The sequence below is a fragment of the Mustela erminea genome, chromosome 10 (assembly GCF_009829155.1).
Source record: "Mustela erminea isolate mMusErm1 chromosome 10, mMusErm1.Pri, whole genome shotgun sequence".
Classification (NCBI taxonomy): domain Eukaryota; kingdom Metazoa; phylum Chordata; class Mammalia; order Carnivora; family Mustelidae; genus Mustela; species Mustela erminea.
The window spans coordinates 109,172,186-109,186,953 of NC_045623.1; the positions used below are offsets into that span (position 1 = coordinate 109,172,186).

Below are 14,768 nucleotides of genomic sequence, written 5' to 3' on the forward strand. Positions count from 1 at the left end.
GGAGACGGGGGGCGCGTGGAGGCGTCCTGGCCGCGGACTCCTCGGTCTGGGTTTGTCTGAAACCCAGGGACGCGGGCCGGTGGCTTTGACTCCCGCGGGGCCGCGGAGCCGCGGCCGTCCTCCCCCGGGGCGCCTGGAGTCCGCCGGCCCGAGTTCCCCCGGAGCCCCCGGAGCCCCGGAGCCCCCGTTCTTCCCGCCCCCTTCGCTCAGGCGCCGGGCTCCGTGCAGAGGGTCCCTTCGGAGCGCGGCTCGGACCGGCCCTGCGGCTGGGGGACCCTTCCTCCTGGGGAGGTCTGGGGCCGGCGCTGTGCGTCCAGCCTCCCGCGACGCTGCCGCGCAGTCCGAGGCGCTCCCGACTGAGGCCGGCGCCTTCTCCTCCGACCTCCCCTTCCCTCCTCCGCGGTGCCCCGCAGGGTGGCGGCGGCGGCGGGCCTGCGCCGGGTCCTCGCTGGTCTTCGCACGAGGTCTCGCCCCCGAGGCTCTGGTCGCGCCTTCATGACCGCAGTCAGGACCCCGACTGTCCCCCAGGCCCCTGGCTCTGCTCCTGGTGGGTGCTCGCCTCTCAGGTGGTCACTGGACTTCTGGGCACTAACCTGTAACGTGGTTCTCACCTTGTGCCTTCCTGGGAGACCTGGCAGCTGCCGTCCGTCCCTCTGTTGATCCGCTGGCCTCGACGGGTGTGTGACTCGCACCGAGAAACCTACACTTGGTTTCCATCCCTGTTCCTAAACCATCCCTGGCTCCTAAAACCTCTGAATTTCCCAAGTGAGAAGAGTCATAAAAGTGTGTTTTGATACACATAAAAAGTCTCTTTCAGCAGCATCTGAGTTTGTTAATAAGGTGATTTTTGGAACGTCTTTGTTAACTTTAAAAACAAAACTTATTTTACCCACAAAAAATGGGTTTATTTGGGAATCACAGGGAATTACGATTCGGGACCAGAGAGCTACGGCAAAACGGCAGGCAAGTCCAGAGAACAAAGGGGAGGCTCACGCTATTTTAGGGAGCAGGAAGAGGTTGGGAGGGTGGTTTGGTTTTGGTTTCATGTTTAAGATTTTTTTTATTTGTCAAAGCACAAGCAGGGGAAGTGGCAGAGGGAGAAGCAGACCCCACCAAGCAGGGGGCCTGGTGGGGGCTCCATCCCAGGACCCTGGGACCATGTCCAGACCCAAGCCAAAGGCAGAGGCTTCACTGAGTGAATGAAAGCGTATTGGAGAGAAACAGGAGGTCAGGGCGATGATGGGTTCTCACTGCCTGAGCTGCAGGGCAGTGGATTTCTTGTAGGAGATGCAATGCACACCTCCTGGTGGGGCCTGTGATTGGTGGTTCTTGTTGATGGTTCTTCCTCAGGAAGACTCGCATTCCTGTATTTGAGGTTGAGGGGGTACAGCTCCTTCCGGCCTCCCCTCCTAGCATTAGCAGTCCACTTCAGTGAGGCTTCCCTTTTTAAAATGTTCATGGGGCACCTGGGTGGCTCAGTGGGTTAAATAAAGCCTCTGCCTTCAGCTCAGGTCATGATCTCAAGAGTCCTGGGATCGAGCCCCACATCGGGCTCTCTGCTCAGCGGGGAGCCTGCTTCCTCCTCTCTTTCTCTGCCTGCGTCTCTGCCTGTTTGTGATCTATATCTGTCAAATAAATAAAATCTTTTTAAAAAAAAATGTTCATGCTTATAGGGGTGGGTGAGGGGAGACCATCCATGTGAGTGGAGGCTTGGAACTCGCCTCACCCTGACCTCCTCCAGGGATGGGAGAGGGGCAAGGGGCTGAACTCATTCTCCAGTGGCCAACAACCGAATCAATCGTGCCCCTGTTATGAGGTCTCCAAACAAAGCCCAAAGGACGGGGTCTGGAGCGTGGGGTGGTGGACACGTGGTGTGCCTGGACAGGTATTGGAGCTCCGCGCCCTTCCCCACCCCGACCGCAGGCAGCTTGTCCATGGGGCTGTTCCTGAGCTACAGCCTCTGATCATAAGTTAGTAATCTAGTAAATGAAATATTTCCTTGTTGGGGGGGAGTCTTGTGGGACTGACCCATGAGCCGGTAAGATCCGATGCTATCTCCACATAAATAGTGTTAGAATTGAGTTAAATTGAATCGTTTCTGAGCAAGTGGGAGCATTGTAGGGTCAGAGAGACGTTACAGGAAATGTGGTGACCGTGTGTTCCTGAACCAGGGAGGGCACAAGTGAGCCTGCTGCTCCCCTCTGAGCTGTAGTCTGAATCAACCTAACCCTCATACAGAAGGCCACCCTCCGAGATAGAAAATTAAATTAAGGGGTTAGGATATGGGGTCGAGGTGGTCAGTCTTGGCAGCAATGGGCCTAGAACCTGCCACAATGGGTGTGGTTACTCCAGTACCAATAAGCACCCGAACTGACCCGAGTCCATTGGCTCAAACATGGATTGACCAAAGAGAAGCTTCAGGACAGCAGACACTGGTGGAATAACCACTGGGAATGATGCGGAAGTGACAGGACCTGTCCACAATGGGATTTGGTCCAAACAGTCGTGGGAAATTTTAAGGGGCTTCACAGTTTAACAGAATGCGGCAACCAGAAAGGAGAGCATGTCCGCACGCCCATGCTGCCCACCCCCACCGCCCAGTCCAGCCACGGCCACCGTCAGCACCAGGCCCTAAGAACATAGCTCTCCTTCTGGAGACAGCAGCAGCCAAGACAGCGGGGAATTTGCCCCTGACAGTGGGGATCTATTCAACCAGAACAATCCTGGCTTCGGTGGCCACGCACTAATTTTGCAATGGGGCCAGTGTAACAGTTTGACTATCAGCATGGGGCTGTTTTTGGTCCCCTGCAAGGTGACTTTCATCCTTCTCATTGGCATTCAGAACCTCCAGGACTTCTGGCACTTTCCCAGAATCGGAGACAAAGGCCACCTTCATCAGGGACCAGCAGTGCTCACTTATGGCCACTCTGTGAAGCTGCAGTCCCCACAGACTGCTGCAGTAAAACGCGGCACTCTTCCAGCTTGGATTCAAGAGGGTTTGGAACCTGAGGAGCACCCGGGTGGCTCAGTCGGTTGAGCATCTGTCTCCGGCTCAGGTCTTGATCCCAGAGCCCTGGGAACGGCCCCACGTCACGCTCCCTGCTCAGTCGGGAGCCTCCTTCTCCCTCTCCCTCTGCTGCTCCCCCTACTCGGGCTCTCTCTCTGTGTCAAATAAATAAAATCTTTAAAAAAAAAAGAAAAGAAAAGCAGAAGTTGGAGCAAGAAAAAAATGGAACAATAATGGTCACAATTTTCCAGAAACAGAAAAGAAGTTCACAGAAGATGATGATGGAGAGATGGCCCTGTTCACCTCAGAGAAGCACATTTACAATGACGAGGCAAGACCAAGACACTGGGAATGCTGGCGCTGCACGCCGTGGAGGTCCCTGTCCGTTCCCAAGAGGAGCAGAGGGAACCTGAGGGCACCGAGGAACAGGGAATCGAACAACAAAAGTGCTCCTGACTGGGGGCACCCAGGGGGCTCAGTCGGGGAAGTGTCAGGCTCTCGATTTCCGCTCAGGTCACAATCTCAGGGGCATGAGATCAGGCCCGGGTCCGGCTCCGTGCTGGGCGGGAAGCCAGCTGGGGATTCTCTCTCCCTCTCCCCGCCTGCCTGTGTGCGCACCTTCAAATAGATCTTGACTACTGGATGTCACACACAAAGACATTTGTCACATAGCCGAAGGGGCACCCTGAAAGTAAAAACCCCTGCAAAGAGGACGCACCCTGCGCGCCAGCTTCCCTCCCTGGAAGGACCCGCCGGTGCTTCTGGGCCGGGAGACCGTGAAGATGAGGGCCCAGCCGGGGCTGGATCCGGCAAAGCCCGGGAACTTCCTGGGGGAAAGAACAGTAGCTGTTACAGCATAAACAAAGGGAAGAAGAAAAGCCACAGACGGGTTACCAAGGAGGTGGGCGGGTGCGTCCATGACTCGTCACCACCAGAAGTCAGCGAACCGGTCGGCGATGTGGTTAGAACAACTCCCAGTGAAACAACATCATTTTCAGATGGGAAAAAAAAAAAAAAAAAAAAGCGTAAGAGAAACCAGGAAGGAGCAGGTGTTTTCTCCAGCTCTTCTCGCCGTCCTAGAAGGTGACTCTCTCGAAGGGTGACTGTCCAGGTAGGGGCACACTTCTAGGTCTTCCTTAAAAGGAAAAAGAGCGTGGTTGGTCCGTGACATTAAAGCCACAGGTCGTAGGCGTCCCAGTTACTCCCTCAGAATGACAGTCGGAGCAGTAGAAGAGCCACGGGAGAGGCAGGCAGAGCGGACCCCGCCGGGAGCCCGAGGGGGAAGGCGCTGGCGGGATCACGACCCCACCGGCCTCGTAGCAGCTGGAGCTGATGCCGATCAACGTGGACCCCCTCGTGGGGCAGCCGGAGTGTGAAGACCAGCCGCCGAGGAAGGGTGCGGCGAGCGGCCGAGACGTGGGAAACGTCCCGTGCGGGGCGGCTGCGAGTCAAGGCCCGACTCCCGACTGCCGCTCAGGTCATGATCTCAGGGTCTTGAGGTCCAGCCCTGTGTCAGGTTCCCCACTCAGTGCGGCAGTCAGCTTCTCTCCCTCTGCCCCCATCACTGTCACTTTCTCTCTCTCAAATAATACATTTTAAAAAAATTAAGGGGCGCCTCGGTGGCTCCGTCGTTAAGCATCTGCCTTCGGCTCAGGTCACAGTCCCAGGGTCCTGGGATGGAGCCCCGGGTTGGGCGGTCTGCTCGGACGGGAGCCTGCTTCCCCTCCCCCACTGCCTCTGCTTGCGTTCCCTCTCATTGTCTCTCTCTCTGCCAAATAAATAAATAAAATATTTTGGGGCCCCTGGGTGGCTCAGTGGGTTAAAGCTTCTCACTTTGGCTCAGGTCATGATCTCAATGTGGGGCTCCATCCCAGGACCCCGGGATCATGACCTGAGCTAAAGGCAGACACTTAACAGCTGAGCCACCGAGGAGAGCCTCTTAGTTCATTTTTGCTAATGTTTTTTTCTTTTTCTTTTTTAGTTAAATTGTAAAGCACCAAGCGAGCGTCTGCCGGGAGTCGCGGACCTGTCCGGCGGTGCTGGAACGGCAAGTCGGAAACTCTCATGTATTTTATCTTCCTGAGTGCGTGTTTATTTTTTTCTGGTTCCTTTTCATAGACAATGTTCTTTCACAAATGCACTTTTTCTTACTTATGGATAAATTAGAATTACTTCTATAATTAACGATCGAGTTTTCAAGCCCGTTTTCTTTGCTTCTCTTCCGTCCCGTGTCCTGTCCTCTGCGTGCTTTGGTCCCTCTGCTCCGTGTTGAACGCTTTCCTCGAATGTCTGATGAGCCTTCTTTCTCTGTTCAAATTTAAGAGACACTGCAGAGGGTAGGCTCAGGCTCAAGCAGGCATGTCGGAAAACCTCCAGACAAAAGTGATTTAGGAAGGCCTGGGTGGCTCAGTCTCCTGGGCATCTGCCTTCAGCTCAGGACGTGATCCTGGGGTCCTGGGATCAAGTCCTATGTCAGGCTCCCTGCTCCGCGGGGCGTCTGCTTCTCCTTCTCCCGTCTACTCTTGCTGTCTCCCCGCCCACACACCCCAAATAAAATATTAAAAAAAAAAAAATACAGAGAGAGTATGGTCGCTCTCTTGAGCGGAGGTGGCCAGGGGCTGGTGTCAAAGGTCCCAAGTCCCCAGGGACCCCGTCTTATTCTCCTCTGCTGCTCTCCTGTCCTCTTGGTTCCCTCCTGCCCGGAAGCCAGGTGCCTGGTAGCAAGGGGACTTCGAGCAGCAGCGCCCGCCGGCCAGAACTTGGCACGCGCCGCTGCAAGGAAGGCAGGGATGTGTGGCTTGTGTGGAGACCGGCGCTGGGCCGGCTGGTGCGGGTGCTGCAGGGGTGAGCGAGGAGCCGGTGTTGGGGGGACCTGGCCTCTGTGCCGGAGCCCCGCCTGCCTGGGCCGGACGCAGCCGCCCAGCCCCTCCGGACACCTCCCGGGCCCCTTCCCACAGCTGAGGCTCTTTTCTGCGCTTCTGGGACCGTTCTCTTTCCGCCCTTGGAGAGCATGCCTGGCAGGCTTCCTTCTGGAAGCAGAATGCGGGAAAGAAGCTTGGACAGTATGCCCCACAGGGGAGGGCAGCTGTCCACTAAACCTCCCTCTTTTTTTTTTTTTTAAGATTTTTTAATTTATTGGACAGAGACACAGCGAGAGAGGGAACACAAGCAGGAGGAGCGGGAGACAGAGAAGACGGAGAAGCCGGTTTCCCGCCGAGCGGGGCTTGATCCCGTGACTCCAGCCGAAGACTGAGCCACCCAGGCGCCCGTCACCCACCCTCTCTGTCTTCACCACCTGCCCTCCGCGATTCTCTTTAGTTGAATCATCAGCGTCATTGTTTGCTGTGCTCAGTGCATAGTGGCCCCTGTTAGAACTGCCTCACGCGTGTTTTCACACGTAATTCCTACCCAGGCCAAGGAGCTGGGGAGGAGCCTCCGTCCTGTTCTACCGAAAAGGACGCTGAGAGCCCAGGGTCAGGCTCCGAGGTGCCTGTGTGGATAGAAATGTAAAACAGGGGCGCCTGGGTGGCTCAGTGGGTTAAAGCCTCTGCCTTTAGCTCGAGTCATGATCTCAGGGTCCTGGGATCGAGTCCCGCATCGGGCTCTCTGCTCAGCGGGGAGCCTGCTTCCTCCTCTCTCTCTCTGCCTGCCCCTCTGCCTACTTGTGATCTCTGTCAAATAAATAAATAAAATCTTAAAACAAACAAACAGTGCGGCTACTTTGGAAAATAATCTGGCCGATTGCTGTGTTAATCATATACACACCCTCTGCCCCATAAATAAGCAGCTTATTTGTCATTGCTAAAGCCTGCCCATGTCCCCCAGCAGGGGACCCTGTGAGCAAGTCCTGGACTGGACGTTGCTCCGCAGCAGGAGGAGGAACTTGTGACAGGGAAAAGGCTTACAGCTACGGAGTGAGGGAAGGCTACACCAAGGACAGGGCACGTCCCTCTGTGGGACAGCGTAAGAGCAAGGCTGGAGGGCCTGGGGCCACGGTGGCCACGAGAGGTGGAGCACGAGGAGGGTCTGCGAGCCCGGCAGGAGCTGGGGCCGTGTGTGTTGGGGTTCGGGAGGGCCGGCTCAGGGGTCTGCTTTTGCCACAATTCATCCAACTTTACTCTAAAAATGGACGCATTTTATTTTAATTACTTTGAGAGGGAGCGTGTGTGCGCACACATGCTGGGGCGCGGAAGCGGGGAGGGCAGAGCGGGAATGTCAAGCTGACTCCCCGCTGAGCGCAGGGCCCTACGAGGCGCCCCCACTCAGGACCCTGTGACGGCACCCCGAGATGAAACCAAGAGTCCGACGCTCAGTCAACTTAAGCCCCAGGCGCCCCGATAAAATGTATGTTTAAAAAAAGACAGTTAAGGGGCGCCTGGGTGGCTCAGTGGGTTAAAGCCTCTGCCTTCGGCTCAGCTCATGGTCCCAGGGTCCTGGGATCGAGCCCCGCATCGGGCTCTCTGCTCGGCGGGGAACCTGCTTCCTCCTCTCTCTCTCTGCCTGCCTCTCTGCCTGCTTGTGATCTCTGTCTGTCAAATAAATAAAATCTTTAAAAAAAAAAAAAAGACAGTTAAAATAGAATGAGAGTGTATCAAGCTAAACAAAGTAAGTCAGAGAAAAACATGATTTCACACATACATGGAAATTAAGGAAACAGATGAACACTGGGGAAGGGACGGGAAAATGAGGTAAAAACAGAAAGGAAGACAGACTGTGAGAGACTCTGAACTACAGAGAACCAACTGCGGGCCGTCGGAGGTCGGGGACGGGGTAACTGGGCGATGGTGTCCGGGGGGCACTTGTTGGGGTGAGTACGGGGTATTGTATATAAGCGATGAGTCACTAGATTCTACTCCTAAGACATATACTACACTAACCTGAATTAATGTTCACTAACCTGAATTTAAGTGGAAAAAAAAGAGAGAGAGTTAAAGGTCATCCATTAAAAAGGCAAGAAAACCCAGAACATTTACGACAAACAAAATGAAGGGGCGTGAGCCCTACCAGATGGAAAAGCATATTCTGATCCAAATGATTACACAGTGTGTGGCAGAGCAGAGCCAGCGACACTGTAGGGACTCCTATAGGGTTGGGGGTGGGCCCCCCATCATAAATCCCTGGGGTAAGGGGGACCATTTAATCCATGAAGCTGATTCGGGAGCCTGGGCCTTGCACCACAACAAATCCCAAACTGATCAAAATCAGACCTGGAATAAATAAATAAAATTATGACAGCGTGGAGGAACCAAAGGAGAACCCCCCCTTTTTTTCTTCCTGAAGATTGTATTATTTTTTAAAGATTTCATTTACTTATTTGACAGACAGAGATCACAAGTAGGCAGAGAAAAAGGAGGAAGCAGGCTCCCTGCTGAGCTGAGAGCCCAATGTGGGGCTCGATCCCAGGACCCTGGGATCATGACCTAAGCTGAAGACAGAGGTTTAACCCACTGAGCCACCCAGGCGCCCTGAGATTGTATTTTTAAGTAATCTCTACACCCATGGTGGGGCTTCAACTCAGGGCCCCCAGATCAAGTCTCATGCTCCACCAACTGAGCCAGCCAAGGCCCCAGAGAATCCTTTTTTAACGTCAACTTGGAAGGCCTTTTTTTTTTTTTAAAGATTTTATTTATTTGTTTGACAGAGACACAGCGAGAGTGGGCACAGGGAGCCCGATGTGGGGCTGGATGCCAGCTCCCTGGGATGGGGACCTGAGCCGAAGGCAGACAGTTAACAACGGAGCCACCCAGGCGCTCCTCGGGAGGCTTTTCTAAACGTGACCCTGAATCCAGAAGTGATAAAGGGTGTTACATTTTACACGTAAATAAAGCATTCTTTCGCCTGGCAGAACCGTCCAGTCCAGAGCAAATCCCGAAGACCACAAGGCCAAGGGTGATTTGCCGCTTACAGGAACGAACAGGGACACCGCTGGGTAAGACGCAAAGAGAACGGGCCAAGGACACCAAAAGGACAAGAAAGGAAAAGTTTGGGTTTTTAAGTGAAAGTTCACACTTTTATTTTTTATTTTTTTTTAAGATTTTGTTTATTTATTTGACAGAGAGAGAGATCACAAGTAGGCAGAGAGGCAGGCAGAGAGAGAGGAGGAAGCAGGCTCCCCACTGAGCGGAGAGCCCGATGCGGGACTCGATCCCAGGACCCTGAGATCATGCCCTGAGCCGAGGGCAGAGGCTTAACCCACTGAGTCACCCAAGGCGCCCTGAAAGTTCATGCTTTTAAAGGCAAGGAGCCCCACCCTCCAGAGAGGACAGGCCACAGGCACCCGGGCCCTGCCAAAGAGCACTTGTGGTCGGCGAAGCCCGGCGTGGCTTGGCTGGCGGGGGTCGGCGCAGGTGCCCACAGTGTGTGCAGCGGGGTGTGGACCAGCAAAGGCACCGACGTGGTGCGGCCGCCGCACTCCCACGCAAACCCACAGGCGCACCTCCAGGTGAGAGCGGAGAGCAGTTAGTATGCTCCAGCTGTAGAGACGGGGAGCACCATCCCTGCAGACGCGTGTGCGCACCGCGGTGGCTGAACAGGCCAGTGGCAGGGCTCTCCAAAAGTAACTCTGTAAGGTCGTGTTGGTGAGCCAGGCCTGACTCGGGGAAGAAGTCCACTGATGAAATAAATCAACGACTGAGCGAGAAGAGTCCCACTTCCCGCAAGGGGGCGGATCTGACCCCTTGAACGACCTGAAGAAGCGACGGGAACCCGTGGGGATACAGAAAGCGTCATTCCGAACGCCGGGCTGAGCGGAGAGGTGCACGGAGGGAACTGGCCACCCTGGCGAGCTGCACGACCCAGAGGAAGAGGCGGGCTGGCACCGAGCTGGGGGGAGCTGGCTGAGGCGGGAACAAGGGCTCCCATGGGGGGCGGGGGTACCGTCAGTGGCGAGCCAGCCAGGGGCAGGCTTAGCGCGCCGGAGGAACTGGGCCTTGTCCCCCAACTCCCTGGCCAGTAGGGCCCTGCATGTCTAAATGACTACGTGACCAGTATTGTGTAGCTACGGACACGCAGGGGATGCGGGGCCCCGCCAGGCTAGGAGGACTGCTGCTGTGCAGGCGGCTGACTTACAGGTGTCCCTCAGCAGGGCAATGCTAAGGGCGGCGCCTTCCAGAAAGGAAGACTTTCGACTATTTTCAAGTAGCGAAACCAACGAAATGATGAGATTCAGCATAACTTTTTGCAGAAAGGGAGAAGAGGGAAATCCCAGAGCTTGCTTCTGGCTTCGCAGGGAGATGGCTCGATGCCCTTTAGAAAAGACAGGCTGGGGGCGCCTGGGTGGCTCAGTGGGTTAAGCCGCTGCCTTCGGCTCAGGTCATGATCTCGGGGTCCTGGGATCGAGTCCCACATCGGGCTCTCTGCTCAGCGGGGAGCCTGCTTCCTCCTCCCTCTCTCTCTCTGCCTGCCTCTCCGCCTACTTGTGATCTCTCTCTGTCAAATAAATAAATAAAATCTTTAAAAAAAAAAAAAAAAAAAAAGAATCTGCCAAAAAAAAAAAAAAAAAAAAAAAAGAAAAGACAGGCTGACTTGGAGAGTGGCACCAGGGCACGGCGTCACTGTGATGGATCCAAGCAGAATGTTGGATTTGGGGGCGACGGGTCACACTTGCCGAAGTGCAGGTACGAGGGGCGCCTGGGCGGCTCAGTGGGGTAAGCCTCTGCCTTCGGCTCGGGTCATGATCTCAGGGTCCTGGGATCGAGCCCCGCATCGGGCTCTCTGCTCAGCGGGGAGCCTGCTTCCTCCTCTCTCTGCCGGGCTTGCTGCCTACTTGTGATCTCTGTCGAATCAATAAATAAAATCTAAAAAAAAAAAAAAGAAGAAGAAGTGCAGGTGCGGAGAAGGTGCACGGCCAAGAGCAGGTGGGACTCGCCGCACGCGTGAGCGAGCAGGACGAGGCGGCAGGCGGACAGCGGACGCCAGCCTGTGCCCACACGGCCCCGGAGACGCGCTCCAAAAGCCCAGGACGTCTCCATCCACAAGGAGCGCACAGTCACGTCCAGGCCGGAGAGCCGGTCTGCCCCCACCCAGCAGCGACAGCGGCAGGAGCCGTCACCCGCTGCACCAGCTTTCTCCCATGCAGAAGCAAAGGTGACGGGTGAGGTGGGCAGAGCCTCCCCCCACATAGCCTCAGAGCATCACCGAGCGGCAGGGTCCCCATGGCTGCTGTAAACAGTGGCACCCCAGGCCCCGAGGTCACTCTGGCTCTGAGGGACCTGGCATCCAAGGTCAGGAGCGGCCACTCGGAACATGTTCTCTCTGTCCCCTCTGCACCCGCCCCCAGCCCTGCTGGCCACTAGCAGCCACAGTGCCCTGGGTCTGGGGTCTGTGGAGCATTTGTCACACAAGGTGATGCCCCCCATGGATGCCTGCCAGGGACAGGGGACTGGGAGGTGCTGTGGAGACCATCCCTTCCCCCAGCTCAGGCCACACAGATGCCCAGGTCACTGCACACTCTGGTCTGCTGGTGCCTGAGGACCTTGCAGGGTGACCAGACCATGGTCTGCTCTCGTGGAGGAGGCCGCCTCCCAGAGGGGACGGGGACTTGCTGTCCACTTGAGGGGAGAGCTTTGCCAAGTTCTGGTGCCTGAGTCAGAATGGGGTCTGGCTCCCACCAAGGTCCCCTCTGACTTGACGTCCCGCCCCGCCCCGCCCCCCAGAGAGGGGCACAATGCGGGGCCCACCCCCCGCCTTGCTGAGGTCCCTGTCCCGCCTGGTGCTGGTGGCTCGACCAGAGGTTACCTCTCAGGCCATGCTTCCCCAGGAGAGAAAGGTGCCCCTGCAGCTGGACAGAGGGAGTGGGACAGTGGCCCTTAGAGTCCTGGGGATGGTGTGTGCCACACGCACAAACTGCTGTGCCAGGGAGACCCCATGGGCTGTGGGGGCCACGGACATGGGCAGCTGCTGCCCTCGCAGAGCCTAAACAGCTGCCAGCCCATGTCCCTGCGTCTCCGTGCTCCCCATCCTGCAGGCCTGATGCCAGCCTCAGGGAGGCCCCTGACTCTCTCCAGGCCCTCGCCAGCGTGACAACCTTGTCTGCAAGCAAACCTGGGGGTGGGGGATGGCCCCTGGAAGTAGTCACCTCAGGCTGGTCTGGCTGTCCCAATGGGCAGAAGCATTTCTTTGGGCAGGGGACCATGAGGGCTGGGCCCCCCACTCTGCACAGGAGCTCAGACGGACACCAGCCCAGGGCAGCCAGGACGTGACCTGGGTGGGTTCACGGGGAGGCTCCCTCCCCAGGTAGGAGTGGCAGCTAAAGGGGTGCTGTGGGTGGCCGCGGTCCACCAAGCTCTGGGACAGGCCTGGGAAGCTCTCGGGCTCCGGCAGCACTGGGGGCGCAGAGAGGATGAAAACCACGAGGCTTCTGGGGACAGCCTTTGTTTTAAAGACTTATTTAGGGGCACATGGGTGGTTCAGTCAGTTAAGTGTCTGCCATTGGCTCTGGTCATGGTCCTGGGGTTCCGGGATCCAGCCCCGCATGGGGCTTCCTGCTCAGCAGCGGAGCCTGCTTCCTCCTCTCCCATTCCCCCTGCGTGTGCTCCTTCTCACTCTCTCTCTCAAATAGTCTTTTTTTTTAAAGATTTTATTTATTTATTTGACAGACAGAGATCACAAGTAAGCAGAGAGGCAGGCAGAGAGAGAGGAGGAAGCAGGGTCCCTGCGGAGCAGAGAGCCCGATGTGGGGCTCGACAGGACCCTGAGATCATGACCTGAGCGGAAGGCAGAGGCTTAACCCACTGAGTCACCCAGGTGCCCTCAAATAGTCTTCTAAAAAATTTATTTATCGGAGAGAGAGAGTGTGTGAGCACGAGGAGGGGCAGGCGGAGGGGGAACGAGCCGCAGGCTGACTCCGCACAGAGCCGGGAGCCCAAGGTGGGGCTTGATCCCACCACCCTGAGATCAGGACCCGGAGCCAAAACCAAGAGTCGATGCTTAACCAACTGCAACACCCAGACGCCCCCCGGGGACACCCTTGAGGTCCGTCTGGTGCCTCTGAGCAGGAGACGACATGTGGATGTTCACAATGTGAGGGTCTTAAAAAAAATCTATGCGTGAAAAAGTGAATGGATTTTTTTTAAAGATTTTACTTGAGAGAGAGCAAGTGAGAGCGCGTGTGCATTTGCACTGGTCTCACTGGCCCAGGCCTGGGTGCCCCCCCCAAGCCCCTGGACAGGGGTGGGTGAGCCCCACCCAAACCCCCACAGAGTGGGGATGGAGAAAGGAGGTTCCCAGAGAGAAATGGGGGTCACTACTCCCGGAAGTTAGAAAGGCTGCGGGAGGGGCGCCTGGGGGGCTCAGTGGGTTAGGCCTCTGCCTTCAGCTCAGGTCATGGTCCCATGGTCCCAGGGTCCTGGGATCGAGTCCCGCATCGGGCTCTCTGCTCCGCGGGGAGCCTGCTTCCTCCTCTCTCTCTGCCTGCCTACTTGTGATCTCTGTCAAGTAAATAAAATCTTAAAAAAAAAAAAAAAAAGAAAGAAAGGCTGCGGGGCAGGGGGACACATCCTGGCCGTGCCGCTATGGGCGGACCCTGGGGTCCCCTTCCGCAGGCGGGTTGGGTCTTCTGTCTCTTCCCTCCCTCAGGTCGGCCCGGCGCCACCCCAGCAGTCAGCGGCCACGCCTGCAGAGCCCAGGCTCCAGCCTCGGGTTTCCAGGGGAACTGCCCAGGAAGGTGGCTCCCTCCGGTCAGAAGTAGGGGCCACCTCTTCCAGCCCACCTCCCCCTCGCCTCTGGGGTCGGGAAAGAGGTGCACGGAGGGAAAGATTCTGGTACACATGTGGACTTGGGACAGTGCCTGGCTCTTCTCTCCGGGGTGGTCTCTGAGCGTGGGAGGCGGTCCACGCCGCGTGGTGTGTCCCAGACCCTGGTCCCTGCAGTCACGCCCACACGCCCTTTCTGGTGGGAGGGAGGCCACCAGGCCACACTCAGCTGCCTGGGGAGGGTGGGCGCCGACTCGCAATCCCTCCTCCCCACCCCTCCCTTTAGCGGAGCAGAGATGACAACAGGCTCAGACACTCCTGTGAAGGCCACGAGCGCTTACGTTTCTGGGCAGGGGGCTGTCAAAGGGACTCTCAGGACTTGGACCCAGGGTCGGAGATGGACCGTCTCTGCGGCGCCAGAGGCAAGGGCCCCAATCCTTCCATGTTCCCTTCGGGCTGCGGCTGGTGACCTGTGGGCTCCAGGCCCACACAGAGGTGAGCGCTGGGACTGGGCCTCAGTAGGACTAGAGAAGGTAGCCCTGCTGGCCATTGGCCGGGGCAGCTGTGGAGGCCGGTGTGGGGTGAAGGGTGGGCCAGTCCCTCCCTGTCTCTGGGGACAGTTCTTTGCTTCGCCTGGCAATAAAGGCTTTCTTCCGCAGCCCCGCTGCAGCCCAGCAGAGCTTGCATGGGGACACTGGGCACAGCTCTCTCTTCAGCATCGCCTGCTCTGTGCCCCCAACACGCAGGGGGCCCTGGGCAGAGCAAATGCCCGCACCAGGGGTGGACAGACAGCAGAGTCCCCAGCCCTGGCCAGGAGTTGCCCTGACCAGGAAAAGCTCCGCCCTGGTGAGCCCCAAGCCCCCAAACAGGCTCAGGGTATGCACACCAGACCCCCAGGCGAGGCACCGGGCTGGATCCAGGTGGCTCTCTACCTCGCCAGCTTTGCAAAACCCTGCACAGGCCTCCTGATTCCGCCTGGCTCTCCTCTCTGGAGTCGGCTCACAAAACCGGCCACCCAGCAGTCCTCAGGCCCAGAGATGCCACATAGTGATCTGGCCACTGGAGACTAC

General features: G+C 57.1%; 1 long non-coding RNA gene and 1 pseudogene across 1 annotated transcript; both read left to right on the forward strand.

Moving 5' to 3' along the window:
* The first annotated feature begins 2,018 nt into the window (after positions 1–2,018).
* Positions 2,019–3,063, forward strand: LOC116568256 (annotated as a pseudogene).
* Positions 3,064–3,228: 165 nt separating this feature from the next.
* LOC116600859 lies at positions 3,229–6,575 on the forward strand. The gene is made up of 3 exons (XR_004289837.1): positions 3,229–4,118; positions 4,989–5,090; positions 6,130–6,575. It is a non-coding gene; the product is annotated as an uncharacterized LOC116600859 (long non-coding RNA).
* The last annotated feature ends 8,193 nt before the right edge of the window (positions 6,576–14,768 follow it).